Here is a 16,063-nt window from a genome sequence, read left to right as displayed (position 1 = left end):
GACCTCAAATCATATTTATAAAAAAGCAACAGTTCACCCTTAAGAAGGGCAAAGACCTTTGTTTGGGGGGTGCACCGAAATTTATCATTCAGTTCTTTTAAGAAGAATTGTGTGTGTGGGAGGTTTAATGTGTTTGAGGCTTGGCAAAAATCAGGACTCATCAGTGAGGTTCAGGGCAAAAAACACCAAATACACATTTTTCTTGTGACCTGTAATGCTATTTATCAATTTAGATTGTTTTGGTGTGAGATGCAGAGTTTCCAGAGACATCGACCGAAGAGATGTCTGCCTTCTTTCCAGTTTGGTCCGATATAATGGAAGTAGATGTCAACTAGTTTGTGGTGCCAAAAATCAACATAGCTGTTGGCAGCGATGTTGATTTTTGGCACTTTCCAACCATATCACAGTGCAGAAGGAGACGTGTGTCTTGCAATGGACGAGAAGCTTGTGCTTATAACAGCATGAGATGTAAACATTAATGACGTCCCTCTTGGCTGAGCTGTGATTTTAGGTAGCTCGGCGGTGCAAGGTGAGCTAACAATAGATGCATGCTTCCTTTTGTACGATGATACAATCGGCACGTGTAGTTCAGAAAATACAAGAAACTGCTCACAAAAAGGTCTGTGGATTATCTTGAGTAAACGGGTCATGATTTCTGGAGAGATACATTTTTATTGTGTTTTTTAATATATTTTTTGGCACTTTGAGCACTAAAAGCCAAGTGCCATTTATTTGAGTTATACTGGAGAGGAGGCAGACATCTACAGCTGATATCTCCAACACATCACTGCATCACTGCAACTCACACCAAAACAATCTAGATTAATAGATGGTACAGGTAAGAGGGAAAATATGGATTTTGGAGGAAATCTGTCCTTTTAAAGGCCCTTAAAAAACATTTGTGCTTGCTAGCATTTGAGGGAAATCACAACATCGCTTTACATAAGTTCGTCACATTTTGTTGAGAATATTTCCCTTGAATCAAAATATTGTTTTCATCCTGATTCGTGTATATCTGAAGATTCTGAGCTTCGTCTCAGATAAGAAGGGCTTCACTAACATTTAAGAGAAATTGCAATTTAGGGCTTGTTTATGAGACAACAAAAACATTTCAAAAAACAGTGGAACAGAGTCGGTAATACGTCCATGGGTAATATGGTAAAAATAATTCTTTGTTCACATGTTGTGATGTATTTAACTGCCGTCTACAACAGACACATCTAATTTTGTAAGTAAAGGGAGTATAAATGAGACCTTAATTCTGCAAGGTTTCAGGATGGTGAATCATAGTGGTTCTGTTTTTTGGGGGTCTTAATGTGCTCCCTGCTGATACTTATTAAGCAGGGAGAAATAACTTAGTTTCGGGGGGATTTGCTCTCTCAGCGGAGGCCTCGTTGGATTCACTGAGAGCTTCCCAAAACAGCAGAGTCAGATCTGATGTGTAACAATTTGCTATAAATGGTCAATTTTATCGACGAAAAGCGTCTCTGGCTGAACTAATTTCTTTGTAAGTGCCTCCAGGCTTAAAAAGCTATCAGAAATAATGTCTTAAAGGCACACTTGCTTTAAATGACCATTTCTTTTGACGCAGAGCAATGATATTCAACTTGCAGCCCACAGGCCAGATTTGGCCCCTGATAGGCTGCTGGGTGGCCCCCAACCATTTTCTAATTCACAATAAAAATAAAGTGATTTACACTGGGAATGGTTTATGTACTTCTAGTAAACATAAGGTGCCAGAGTGCACAAAACAGCATCAACATCGAGCCTGTTTATCAAAAAAGTGCCAATGGGAGATCCCCCGCACCCCCCGACAGAGGTCCTAGCTAAGCCCCTAATGTCCTAAAATCCTAGAAACATCCTAAAATCCTATGTCCCTAAATCCTGAAAATATCCCCAAATCACAGAAATGTCCTAAAATCTTAGAACTATCCAAAAATCCAAGAAATGTCCTAAAAGCATAGAAACATCCTAAAATCACAGACAAGTCTTAAAATAGCAGTTATGACCTAAAATCTGAGAAAAGTCCTTAAATCCAAAAAATTTCCAAAAATCCTAGAAACTTCCTAAAATCTTAGAAATGTCCAAAAAATTTGACAAAATGTCCTAAAATCCTAGAGCCGTCCTTTAAAGCCAGAAATGTCAAAATTAAATCCTAGAAACATCCTAAATCCTAGAAACATGTATGGGGCTGCTGCGACTGGCCCCTGACCTCCTGTCTTTTGCAAAAGTGGCCCCTGGCAAACGTTGAGGTTGATTATCCCTGAGGTCGAGGTAATTATTAATATTCGGGGTCAGGGGGCCGGTCAGTCGATGTTTTTATTTGTAGAGAGCCTCTACTATGAAAAGGTAGACGCTGCGCTAGTGAACAGCCCCTTAAGGAACGACGTTAATCATTGCACAATATTTATTCTGTAGCGTCATGAACACACTGCCTATAGCCAGTATATGTACTCTAAATATTTTCCAGATACTCAGTTGAACAAGGACTGCACATACACTTGGATATTTGGAGAGGGTGAGTTTGCGGAAGAAGGGGTGCCATACAAATATTTGAAGGGGGGGGTATTCAAAGGGCAATTGTGCTTTGAAGCATGAGGAAATAAGCTGAGCCTTATCTCTGCGAGCATTTTATTTTCATTACACTTTCAAAATTTCAGTAGCCGGCTGAGCGTAAGAGACTGAAGCCACGGCAGATGTAATTATTTAAAGCTGGAGCTGTTTGTTTGTTTTGGATGGTTCAAATTGCCTGTCAACTCACAGTGAACAGAGGAAGGTCTATTACTTCACATGACTTCACTTTATTGTCACTTCAAAGGAAGTGAAGGGACATGTAATATTAGATGTGCTTGTAATTCAGCCATCTTTTTCACTGCTTCTTTAATTTATGTAAAACTCACATCAGTTTTTCATCCTCTGCTGGATTTGTACGCAGACTTGGGGAGTAGTTGCTCGAGCAGACGGCTGAAAATAACACAGCTGAAAAGAAGGTACAGTGCGGGTTGTTGACTGTCTGACTGGGAGGAGTGGAGCGAGCCCACTGAACCATCCTCTCCCCAATGACGTCACGTGCCCCTCAGGCCCCTGGGAGCCGCTACAAACAGCCTAACACACACACTGCCGCCTTTCATAGCCTCTCATTAAAGAGCTGGGGCCATTATGGCGGACACGGCTGAAGAAAAGAGGTGTTGTTGCACTGTCTTTGAGTTGAATGAGCCCCATCCCAATTTACGCTCCACTCTGTTGAGATTTGAATGCAATTATCAATTCCCTATATTGTTCCCATTCTTCTCATTTAATTGGTGAGAGATGGGCTTTAATGTATGGAAGTCCATATTCATCCACTGTGATGAAAAACAAGATACTGGAAGTCCTTATAATGAGAGACTTTCTCAGAGCAATGAGTCAGTATCTCAAAATAATAAAAAACTTTCCGAAAACAAATGGTTATTTCAAAATAATGGGAAGATTTCTTAAAATAATGACTTTGTATAATGACAAACTTTCTCAAAATAGTGATTTAATATCTAAAACAATGAGAAACAATGCTAAGTCAGTATTTTGAGATACTTACTGTAATTTTGAGACACTTTCTCATTATTTTGAAAAAGTTCCTCATTACTAAAGTATTGAATCATATTTTAAGACACTTGGCTATTATTTTGACATCAGTCATTGCTTTGAGATACTAAGTCATTACTGTAAGATACTAAGTCATAATTTTGAGATACTAAGTCATAATTTTGGGATACTAAGTCATTATTTCGAAATAGGTAAGTGAGGTAAGTCATCATTATTATTTTGAGATACTAAGTCATTATTTAAGTCATTATTCTGTGTTAAGTCATGATTTTAAGATACTAACTCAGTATTTTTGACATACTAAGCCATTAATTATCATTATGAGCTGTCAATATTTTTGAATTACTAACTCACTAACTCAGATACTCAGTAAATAATTACTTTGAGATTCTAAGTCATTATTCTGAAATACTAACTCACTATTTTGAGATACCAAGTCATTATTTAAGAAATTATTTTGAGTTAAGTGAGTCGGAAAGCCATCATTATTACAAAAGAAGTCATTATTTTTCAATGAAAAGTCAATATTTGGAAATAAATTAGTCACTCTGAGAACATTATTTTGAGATACTAAGATATTATTTTGAGAGACTTAGTCATTATTTCAAAATAGTCCATTATTAAATAGAGAAATAGAAAGTTCCTCTTAATTTTGAGATTGTAATTATTTTAAGAAGGTTTTGCATTATAATGATGAACAAGATCTTTATTTTCATCACACTGACAGTAATGGGCTAAATATTGGCTGACCTGAGAGTGATAATGTGTGTTTTTGTTTTCATAAATCCACCTCATTTCCAAATTACAAATCATTTTGAATTCATTTTACCAATGACTTAATAACGGAGGAGCTTCTTTAAAGTGTCAGAATCAATGACTCATCACTGTTCATCTTTTTCAGACAATAATGATCTGATGCAGGATGAGGGGAACGGCCACAGGGACATGTTGTTCATTGATCTTTGTTGCAGTAAAATATCTATTTCAGTTATAATGGATCCTCAGTGATGTGCTATCTCTCCACTGAATCTGCGGCAGCTCCCTGATGGATGTTTCTCTGCTACTGAGAGGGACTTTGTCTTCATGCCAGGTGATCAATAGATGACTCGCCACAGCACAGACGGACTCAACTTTAAAACCTCTCGGCTGGTGGAGAAATGCCAAAAAGCTAAAGGGCAAGTTTTAATCCCTTTGCTTTCAACTCAAGGTGGGAATAATAAATCTGATAGCTTTTCATTTCCTCTGCCACTACTTCAGTATTGACCTATCCAATGTTAGCAGCTTGTGGATTCCAGAGATGTTTGCACTGGAAATGTCAATAAGAAAGTTGGAGAAGAAAGTGGGATTTTTTTGTTGTAAAGAGGTCTGCATGAGAGTGCATTTATGACTGAATTGGAAGTGATGCTTATAACAATGAAGAGTAACGGTGCCCTCTCCTGGACACTGAAGTAAATCATGTTATACTGACATCAGGTACAAATTTCTACTGTCTTAAAATTAGCTGAACAACTAAAGATCAACTTCTACATAAATGAGAAAAGTGAGGAAAATCTGAAATTCACGTCAAGATAGTATTTGTAAACTTTTGGTATATTTTTCAGATGTTTTCCTTCCAAAAAAAAGACAAACAATTAGTAGGGATTTGAGAACAAAATGATAAATTTGGTACATTATTCTTTGCAATAAGCCTCTGCTGCAAATGTTTCAAAGTAGTACTTTTTTAAAATATTGTATTGTTAAAATTTGATAATATTTCATCAGTGAGTTCATCTGGCTCCTGGACTGCATAAGGGGTATTTTTTAACTTACTGTTTATTGTTTGTTTGTTTTTTACTCTTTTTATTTACTGATTTTTCACTTCTTAAATTTCCCTCAGGATTGATAAAGTAGATCTATCTATCTATCTATCTTTATATTTTTTATTCTAAATGATACTGCTCATAGCGGCTCCTGGCAGATGAAATGCGTCTATGTCTTCGAACATAGTAATTTAAATTATTTAACATGCATTTTTGCTCTTTCCATGCATGATTCAATTGCGGTTTGTAGGTTAGGGCCCATCTGAGGGTTCTCAGAGACCAGGAGGCGATTGCAAGATTGTGGATAATCTTTAAAAAGACATAATGTAAGTGCATTAAAAGGCCTTCAGAGAAGATCATAAAACTTCTTCTAATGCATTAGACAGGCTGAATAAAACTATGTTATCTAAACTCTAGCAGTGGGCTCGTGTCTGCTGTCAGGTTTAACATCTTCTTTTTCTGCTCAGCTAGATATAGACCTAATGGAGAGAAGTGTGTGAGAGGTCAGAGGCTCTGCATGGAAACAGCAGGTCTGTCTCAAAATAGAGAGGAAGTTCGGCATGTGTTAGTTACCTAGAGAACAGTAGAGTGTGGAGACGGAGAGGACATGCTTAGTGTCCTGTAATAGAGACGATCTATGAGTCATACAAGCTAATGCTTATCTGCAGTATAGAATATTACAAGTCACCTTGCATCATGGAAGTTTCAAAGCCATCTTTTTACAGAAAACTCATCCTAACTGAGACCAGATTGTGTGTGGTCTCCTCCCTAGTATCTGTCTCCATCTATCTGTCACACAGCTCAGTGGTGCACAGAAGAAACGATATGAAATCATTATGAAGAGGAAGAGCGCATAGTGGTTGCAATTTATATTGGCTTCATGCTTTATTGAGAATAACCTTTTCGTCTTATCTGTCGGAAGCATTTGTTCCAGATGATACCTGCATGTTAAAGACAAACTAGGCAGAAGTTTTATAAAAAGACAAATGTATTGCCTCATACAGAAGTATTATCATGTAAAAGTGTGTTGTGTTGTGTTTTTTGGCAAAGAATCTGCCCTCTGCCTGTATTTTCTGTGTTTGGGACATTTAAGGGCTCGTACCCCCACAGCTCGCACATGAGGTCAGGGTTTTATAAAAAGGTAGCTACCAGGTGCCAGACCGGTGAGCATCAGGCATCCAAATACCGAAAAACTCAAATATAGTGAGGTGAAACACCAAATGAGCGGAAATCTAGGGCTGACTTTTACTTTTACTGGCGAGTGTGTTTACAAACAGTAGGTCAGTTGTAAAACTCCCAACATATCATGCCTCAAAAGAACAGTGTGTACAATTTAGGGGGATTTAGTGGCACCTAGTGGTGAGGATTGCTCAATGCAACCAGCTAAAACTTCCTCTGTTAAGAATTCCTTCAGTGCTCATTGTTCGTAGGTTTTCACCAGAAGCCAAACTGTCGGCAGAGGTCTCTTTCTCGCCAAAATAAATGGTGATAAAAAAAAATACCAAATAAAGCCATTTAACGCAACAAATCAGTGCTTCTCCAACACTATTCGGCTTGTCGGAAATTGGCCACTAGCCCAGCACCTGCTACTGTGCCCTCATGTTTTTTCTCTTAAACTTAAGATCCAAATGTCCAAACCAAAAGTTTTTAACGGGAGCTAAATTATCCACAGAGGTCTCTTCTTCTCCTAAACAAATGTACCAAGTGATTTAACAGGTAAAAACACTGAATCTGTTATGGCACCTCAAGGCATCCAGACCTCTCATACTGCATGCCTAAGCTGCCGAACAGGACAGGTTAATAAAAAAAAATTAAATAAATAAATAAATTTTAAAAATTAAAAAAATAAAACTTTTTTTTTTTTTTTATTTAAAAAAAAAAAATTAAAAAATAAATAAAAAATAAAAACTCTGAATAAAGCAGTTTCCATACTCTCGGACCGAGCACTGAGTGTACTGTTGTCACCGGCGTGCTGTCACTGCAAAACACCAGTGAAAGTGAAAGTTATCCATTGTTTGTGCTGGGTCTGAAAGTTTGCATTCACTCCCTCTGCACTCTGCTTCTCCTCTCATCCATCGAGCTGATCAGTTTTGACAGGACCAATTAATCAGTTATCCACACTGTGACTCAAACTACTGCTGACAGATATAAATGACTCATGATGAGTTTCACCTGTGCTGCTTTCACAGCTCTACAAAAACACCCAAATTTAGAGAGGGGACACAAAATGATAATAAAAGAAGGGGGGACAAACATGCACATCAAAATATGGGATGTGATTGTGGTTTTGGAAATCCACTTTAGTTTGCAACCGTAAATTATGTCCTGTGTTTAAAAGAGATGGCGATATTCATAGTTTGGTGCCTGATGAAAGGCTGAAACCTAATACCTTTCATTCCAGCAAAAAGATTAAAAAAAGGTAATCCAATCTAATATTTTCTTTGAAACCAGGGAGCACAGACAAAGACTCACGGAGCCAGTGGGGAGCATAAATCGATGGTCGGATATCATGTCAGCCCTGTTCATACAAACCCTGTACTGCAGCAACACTGCAGCCCCGTATGCCTAATTTCACAATATTCAGCTACATGCTCTGCATTTTAAAATTTGGCCTTTATGAATGTTAATAAGGTTGACATCAAAGAGTGCGGATGAGAGGTATAGCACTGAGTAAATTCAAATAAAACTCTGTATTTAAGCCTGTACACTCTGGTAGGTAATGAAACTACTGAATGGGCGCCGGTACAAAGGCAGCTTGTGATGAAATCAAGAATAAATATAGAAGCCTCGCAGATACAGAGGCAGAGAGTGGGTGACTCATTCAAAGCCCATCAAAGAGACAGTACACTTTCGCTCTAATAAGCTGTTTGCAGCGGTCGAGCTGGCATCCTCTGAGCGGAGAATGCACACAAATGCAGTTTGCAGATGAATAATTCAACAGGGAGGAAAATGATGCATCCAATTTCTAAAAAAAGACTTTTAAATAGCAATGTTAGGCTTTAAATTTTGTTTGTTTGCTTGTACCCGGGACAGCTTGACAATTAAGTTGTCAACTAAGAAAAAAAAACACAGTGACTTTTAATATCAAACAAGGGGAGAAATCTATGATTAAAATATCACAGCTGTCCAATCACATTAACCATTCTCTCTCCATGTCTGCAGCTTCACAATGACACGCCTTCATTGAACGCAGCTTCTCATCCCTTGCCCACTGACTATACTAATTACAGCACAGTCTTGTATTTCAGACATCGCAGACAGGGCTGTAATTTACAAAAGGGTTCGATAACATATTATATATCAAAGTACAGCACGAGAGGGCAAGAGCTCAGGAGAGAGGAAAGTGCACAAGCGAAAGAGTGCATCTTTACAGACTTGCATGTTTGATACGGTGCCAAAGGGGCATCCTACATGTATGATGATGAAAGAGCGGCTGAGTGCCTCTGGAGGAGCGAATGGCCTCACATAAACCAGAATATAAATAATCCATGTGAAATCTGGCAAAAGTTGTGTGGAAACTGGCTGCGTGAAGCTCTGAGGCTTCCCTTGGTTTCTTTAATATACAGCAGAGGCTCATAAGTGGAGAAACTGCACCGTACTTCACACCTTTAAGAGGCTATTCAGGGACATAAGACAGATAAAAGTCAGCTAGAGGTCTGAGACATAAAACAAGTGGAAGAAACAGTGGTAGAAATATGACTATGACTATTGAAGACAAAGACTATACAAATAAAGTGACATTAAACAGGGATATTGTCTTGTCTGTTAAATCACCAGCCTTGTTGCAGCATTTCAGCAAAGTGAAACCATCATAATAACTGGAGGATAACAGCAGCAGTGAAGGTGAGAAAAGGTTTTACTAAATGAATACGCCACAGCGCTGAAGCTCTAGTCAACCATGATTGGTTTTTGTTTGTTTTGAACTGGCTTGAAGGGGAACTGTACCGATTTTACACGTTAATGTCTGTTTACAGGTTTTAAGAAGTTACTGCATATTTGTAAAAAGTTGCATAAAGACTTTTGTAGCTCCAGAGGGAATTGTGAGAAGCCTTAAGCGGACAAACAGATTTATTTGAAGTTGGGTTGTATGAGGTACTTAACCATAGTGTATTAGGCTACTTACAGTAGATGTCAGTTGGCATGCCCCCAGGAGTACCACCACAGACGCTGAGCGATGTACCGCTGTGGAGGGAGTTAGCAACAAAATGTTATTTCAAACACCTGAAGAAATCAGTTCAAGTGTACACTATATTTAAAGTATTAGCACTGCTTTACCTTATCATCAGACAGGGATTTCCTACAGGGAACTGTGTCGCTCTCTTCATAGCCAGACTCCACTGAGAAAAACAGTGATTTAACGTTGCTGAGTACAGGAGCTGCTGGTCTGCTGCTGCCTTGAAAAGTTGGTTTGTTTGTGTCGTTGTGTGACTTTGGAGCTCAAAAGGGTGAAACAGATTCACCAAAGACAGAAAATAACACCAACTAACTAACTGCCTGAAGCAGTGTTAAACCAGCAGCTCCTGTGTTCAGTAAGTTTAAATTACTGTTTTTGTCAATGGAGTCTGGTGGCATTAATGAGAGCACAGAGGCCCCAACTAACAGGGCTGTCTGACATTAAGGTAAGCAGTGAAAACATCCTCAACACTGCATTCATCTACACTGTTGTTTTTTGACTGTTTTTTAGGTGGCTAAAACACATTGTGCGTTCTGCAGCCTCTGCAGCAGTACACTGCTTAGCTTCCTTGGAAAAACTCTTGCCTGCTTCTCCAAACTAAGTGCATGCCAACTGCAACATGCTGTAGACCATTATCCTGACTATGGAAAAGTACCTCATACAACCTCACTTTAAAGGATCCAGACTCTTTAAGTTCCTCAGTTGGTGCTGAATACTACAAGTCTGAAATGAAATCAATCAAAGAGTGAGCAGTTGCAAAGAAGTGAGCTCACCAGATCTCTGCAGCTTGTTCCTCATGACTGCTTGAAGCAGGCAGTTCAAGGCTACTAGCTACTAGCATAAAACACTTGAATGACTGATCTGTCAGGGGCCAAGTGGCATTGTGGGTAATGTAGGCACTGGGTTTTGACAAGAAGGACAAAATGCATGGAATAAGGAAAGGTGATATCTCTGGTTCTACTGCGGCATTTTTTGTGAGTCTATCAATGTAACAGGTGTGTGATGCTAAATGTTTACTCTGAAATAATTTTATATGCACATTAGGAGAGTTTTTTGTGTTTGTTTTTTACCAGTTGTCATCACACACTTAATTAAGAAAGCCAAAGGTATTCACTTGAAAAGTAAAATTGCCGTGTTTTTTTTTTAATTAATGAAATCATTGTCTCAGGATTTTGAGAAAGGTTTTCATGGAGACAAATGTTGCATGTTTTTCTGAATCAACTAAATAATAATCTTGACAGTCTTGACATTTTTTCCCCTATGAAAACTTTTCTCAGAATTCTGAGATATTATCAATAATTTAGAAACGGGGCTTTTTTTCTCAGGTGAATGCATTTGGCTTCCATACTTTATTAATATTATATTAGTAAAACCATTTAGTGCAGTGTTTCCCAACTGGTCCAGCCACAGGGTTCAGATTTTGTCCTTAGTCATTAGTTGAAGGTCCACACATAAGAAAAATGTATCACATTTCATTTCACAAAATGTATACAGCATGTGAGCTATGAACATAATAAAAAACAGCATATTACACAGAAAAAGTGCAATTACTTGAAACATAGTCAATATATAATCCTGCAACCCAAGCACAGCGCTTCAAAATAAAATCCCAGTGCCAGAAATTTGAATTTTTTTTTTTTTTTAATGAATTTATTTATTTTTTACAAACTTGACATGTTCGGGAGTTTCTTGTGGTCCTTTCAGAATGGACCCACTTTTGGGCTGCGACCCACCAGTTAGGAACCACTGACTTAGGTTTTTTTGTTTTTGCTCATGTGCTTTAAGTCTTTACATAAACAATAGATGGAAAGTTTGGGATATGGTGCAAATATAATCTAAAATGTACAGATAAGATTTTCTTGCAGTTTTCGTTGTTGCAATATTTAACCTTCCAATGTGAAATTCATACTGTATATATTATAACTCTACATTCAGCTGTGACAACCGCATTCACTACCAGTCTTGTCAATCAGTTATCAGTTATCCTTGCAGGTATGACAAATTATTAATTTAACTTTACCCTGAAGACATAATGGCAACAAAAACAATTTGGGCTTATGGTGATTTATCCTTTTTCATTACAGACTAATTGCTTATCGTGTGAGATCTGATTAATGATTACACAACAGTGAATTCAAACGTCCCCACTCCAGGGCATCGGCAAGGGCCAATTAGCTTGTACCTTGAGGCCCTCCTATCCCTCTCCACTGCTCTGCGTGTTACAGCCGAAACTAAAATCTCCAATCCTGCCAAGCTGAGCCCATCTGTTTTTTCTCTGTTGCTTTGGCCAAAAGGAATACAAACCTAATGAATTAAAAAAGATGTTGTTTTATCATAACTTAGCAGAAGAGCAGGAATGATAATACATTAAAACAAACCATGTAAGTCTGTGTTTTATCTGTGGGGCTTGTATTGTTTTTGTTTCAAGGCTGGTGAAGGATCGACGGCAGGAAAATCTTGCAACACGGAGCAGAGAACGTCGCTCAGCTGTAAAAGTAAAGGTCCCGTTACATTAAATAATGGAAGAGGCTGCCGTGTGGAGGGACTGGCTGCCAGAGCAGAGCTGTGAGTGCAGCGCAGCCTCCCACAGCAGCACAGTGACAGACATGGAGGCACTCAACTGGAAGCTGGAAGATATGAAGGAAGGGAGGGTCGTACATGCAGAGGAGCTGAGAGATTTAGAGGTGAGGGAATGAGGGAGTGAGGATGAAAAGGGGAGAAGTGGAGGGATGGAGAGATAACACAAAAAGGATGAAGGAGTGGAACTGTGAATGGACAGAGAGCTGCAGAGAGAATCCAGGGCGGAGGCACTGAAGGATGAAGGGTTACCAGGACAAGCTGGGTGAAGCTCATTGGAAAAGACGGGACTGATTGTAGAAAACTAAAATCTGTGTCATTTTGGGACCATCCTTTCCCTTTCAAAGTCGTCACCAAGAAAAAAAAAGCAATGGAAATTTTTTTTCTTTGTTTTTTTCATGTCCATGGGGTTATAATAACAAAAATCAGTGTTCATGTTCATGTTCAATGTTTGGGATGGCTATTCATTCAGAAAAAAATTGTGCCTGTATTGAAGGTTTTATGTGTCTTTCAAAAGGTGGTTTTTAACAATTGGCTAAATGAAACTACAGAACGTTACTACACCAAACACAGCTTTGCAGCCTCGCTGTGGTCGCAACATGAGTCATGCGACTGCGATGTAGTTTGTTTAAAGCCGAACATTAGCTTTTTACTTGTCATTTCATTTAAGCTTCAAACATCTTAAAAGTGGCAGTCATTTGTGGAGATTACCTTGCTAAACAAAACATGTAAGTAACATAAGCATTTGCTTGCTACAGAGCTTTTTTTTTCAATGATCCTAAGTCAAATGGAAAAATCCATTGTATTTTTATGGATAACCAGGGCGAAGAAAAACATTATGCCTGGGACACTCTATATGACAGCTGCCTCAAGTGTTGGCCTCTGTTTGGGTGCAATGCACTGAAAATCACCTTATCATTAAAAAAAAAAAACTTCTCAATATCTAGAAAAATGCAGATATTTAATTAAAACAAAGCCAAGTCCCTTCGAGTCATCTCTCCTTGATCTAAGTCAAGTCTCAAGTCATGAATATCAAGTAACAAGTCAAGTCATTTATCAGTGTTAGTCGAGCAAGTCTGAGTCCTTGCATTTTTTGACTGGAGTCTGGCTCCAGCCAAGGCATGTGACTCAAGTCATCCACCTCAGCACAGATGCTCCACTAAAATAAAATAGGAAAAGCAGCTCTCTTAGCACTTGTCTTTAAGTTGTTTTCAAATTCAAAACCATGTTCAATGATCACCAGCCATCAGAGATGAAAACAGCCTGAAACCAGTACTGGCACCGGGTACCAAAGAGTTGAGGATGCTGCTGTCAGAGCGAAACATATTCATCCAGAACTAAAAATAAATTCAAAGAGATAAACAGCACTGAGCTAATGCCGTCTCTCTCTCTCTCTGTTTCGGACTTCAGAATGACATTATCTCACTCGTAAACACAATGAATCATCTACATCAACTACCTCAAACAAATATTCAGTATGGTCAGTAAATAAGATATATAAGATACTCCAAGTTTAGGAAAGAAAACTGGTATCAGATCATCACTTAGAGACATAAATCTTCTTTTTTTCATTTTGTACAACCTAAAATACTCTTTCTTGTTTCATGCCTTTGTGGGCCTGTTATTGCAACCCAATGCTTTTTAGAAACTTTTCTCATTGTCTTTTTTTTGTTAGTCCACAATGGAACAAAAATAATAATAAAATAAAATAAAAAAACTGCATTGTCAGATCTACTGAAGAGGGAAATTAAAAATACAAACTCTGTGAGGATTGAGTTTCATCCAAAAAAAAAATATATCCAAAGAGATTTTGACCCTGGATGCAAAATGCCGCCAACAAGCAGTGTGCCAAAGGAGGTTTTGATGTGCAAAAAGAGTCTAAGAGAATCAAACTAAACACACTCAGAGCTCTGCTGAGAAAACAGGAAGTCTTGCAGCTCCTCACTGGACAATGTGGTCTCATTTAATGACAGATGGATCAATAGCCTTCATGACTGAGATTGAGAGAAAATGTCAATCTGTCATCAGATGTCATGTTAATCTATGAACCTTGAACGGGGATGTTGAGGTGCAATTAATCACTGAATGTCAAACGGTGACATAAGGTGTTAAAATGTTTTTAAATCAATCTAAATAAAATAAAAAATGAAAATAATGAAATTAGATTTAATGTAACATTTTCTTATTTCAATATTAACATTTTGGGTAAATAATATAATTTTCAGATAATAGAGCAGACCTATTTAAAATTTTGAGTTCGGTCATTTGGACATATCTGAATGAGAACTATGGCTGCAGCTGAATATATTTTTGATTAATTGAGATTTAAATAAAGGTTGAATGAGTTAATGAATATTTTGGATCGACAAAGTTATAAATAGCCACATGTGACAGCAAGGCCAAAGGTTTCATTTCATCAGTGGAGGGGACACACATGAAACTGAGGGGTTTTGGGGGTCCGTCACCACATCATTTTGAGCATCAAACACTTAATTTCCTGCATTTTGGGTGATTTTTTTTTGCACCAAATTGTGGCCTTTCTGCATCAAATTATGATGTAAATGTTTTTTGTTAAAAAAAAAAGGACCTTTCATGTTTTTATAACAAATACACATCCCCCTGAAATCTACACCCATGTGTGACACATCAGAAAGCACAAGCTGAGTATTTTGCTTTCAGACCACCAAATAAATCAAGTTATTACAGCAAACTGAAAATGTTTTACTCATACATGTTAGAAAATGTCCTATAAAAAGTAAAATAAAATAAAATAAAACGACGAGGCTAAAGCCAACTTCACATGCAACGATGATGTCAGCGTGCAAACAATGCGCGAGAAGTCTATGTCTTTTCTGTTTTTTTAACCAAACTTTGGGCTCATACAGTCTGCTACTCGGGCAAAAAAAGTCATAAAACAGAAAATGCAACAAAGACTTCTGCCACGTAACAACCAACACAAATTACCGAGCAGCGATATTGCCCCGTACAGCAACGCTTCGTTACCAACCGGCCACACCAATAACTCCTGCTCGGGACAGCTCTGCAAAACTTAACCATGACCGTTTTACTTTCTCCCCCAGACATCTGAATTCAGCTCCAGCTCTCCTGCACACTCAGCACCACTTAAACATCCGTCAAAGCCCCGTGTGATCACAGCATGCAGAGAGTACAGTACCTTTGCTGTCTTCGCGCCTGTAAGTGAATGAGTTTGAGATGCTGAGTACAGTGAGGATGAATGGAGGCTGCGCTGCCTGGCAACCAGACAACCAATCAAATAATAGAAGACAAGAGATTTGACAACATGCACAACTCACCTGATGTAGGATCATTAATTTAGTCCCAGTGGTAAGCTGGGAGGTCTACAAGTATCGCCTAAATTTAATGCTTTTTAAAAATTTTAATTTTTATTTCTAAACAAAAACAATATTTCTAACTACTGTAGGTACTGCAGTGTAGTGGTTAGTAGGCTCATATATATGTGGCCCAGTGCAGAGTTTTTGTTTTTTGTAAGCTTGAGTTAGGTTAGTCTACATTTTTGCCAAAATGTTAAGTGCAATTCTAAAGTAAAAAAGAAAGTATTAAGATATCGTCAAGATCTGTAACATCAAAAATGTGGACTTCATGCAAAAACGCATGAAGCGTGACTCATTGTTACAAAAAGAGATTAAAACATAAAATGAAATTAAATAAAATATTTGTGGTTAAGACCTCACAAATTCAATATTAAGACCATACATAAGACTTTTAAGGCCTAATATGTATGAAATCGCAGGTTCTAAAAATGTCTTAAATTCAGACACCCTGTGCTAGGGTTGTACTCATTCTGTTCATAATAATTTTGTGGCAACTTTCTCCTCTTCAATTTTCCAAGTATTATATTAAAATGTGAAGAGTACAGTATAAGATGGTTAATAAGAAAATAAACACATAA

The 16,063-nt window shown here is 37.9% G+C and overlaps 1 protein-coding gene across 1 annotated transcript in view; it reads right to left on the bottom strand.

The window, feature by feature from the left end:
- Positions 1-10,352, bottom strand: part of LOC121946484 (rap1 GTPase-activating protein 1) — an 80,671-nt gene extending 70,319 nt beyond the window's left edge. Inside the window, exons 1-2 of the mRNA XM_088081915.1 lie at positions 10,329-10,352; positions 9,505-9,563 (exon numbers count right to left, since the gene is read on the bottom strand). The gene's annotated coding sequence lies outside the window, so the exon portion shown is untranslated. The remainder of the gene's footprint in view (positions 1-9,504; positions 9,564-10,328) is intronic.
- Between the last annotated feature and the right edge of the window lie 5,711 nt (positions 10,353-16,063).

Source organism: Plectropomus leopardus, chromosome 9, assembly GCF_026936395.1.
Source record: "Plectropomus leopardus strain MGB_pleo_1.0 chromosome 9, ASM2693639v1, whole genome shotgun sequence".
In the NCBI taxonomy this organism is placed as follows: domain Eukaryota; kingdom Metazoa; phylum Chordata; class Actinopteri; order Perciformes; family Serranidae; genus Plectropomus; species Plectropomus leopardus.
Note: the sequence above shows the minus strand (reverse complement) of the source record. Positions and strands in the feature narration are given on the sequence as shown.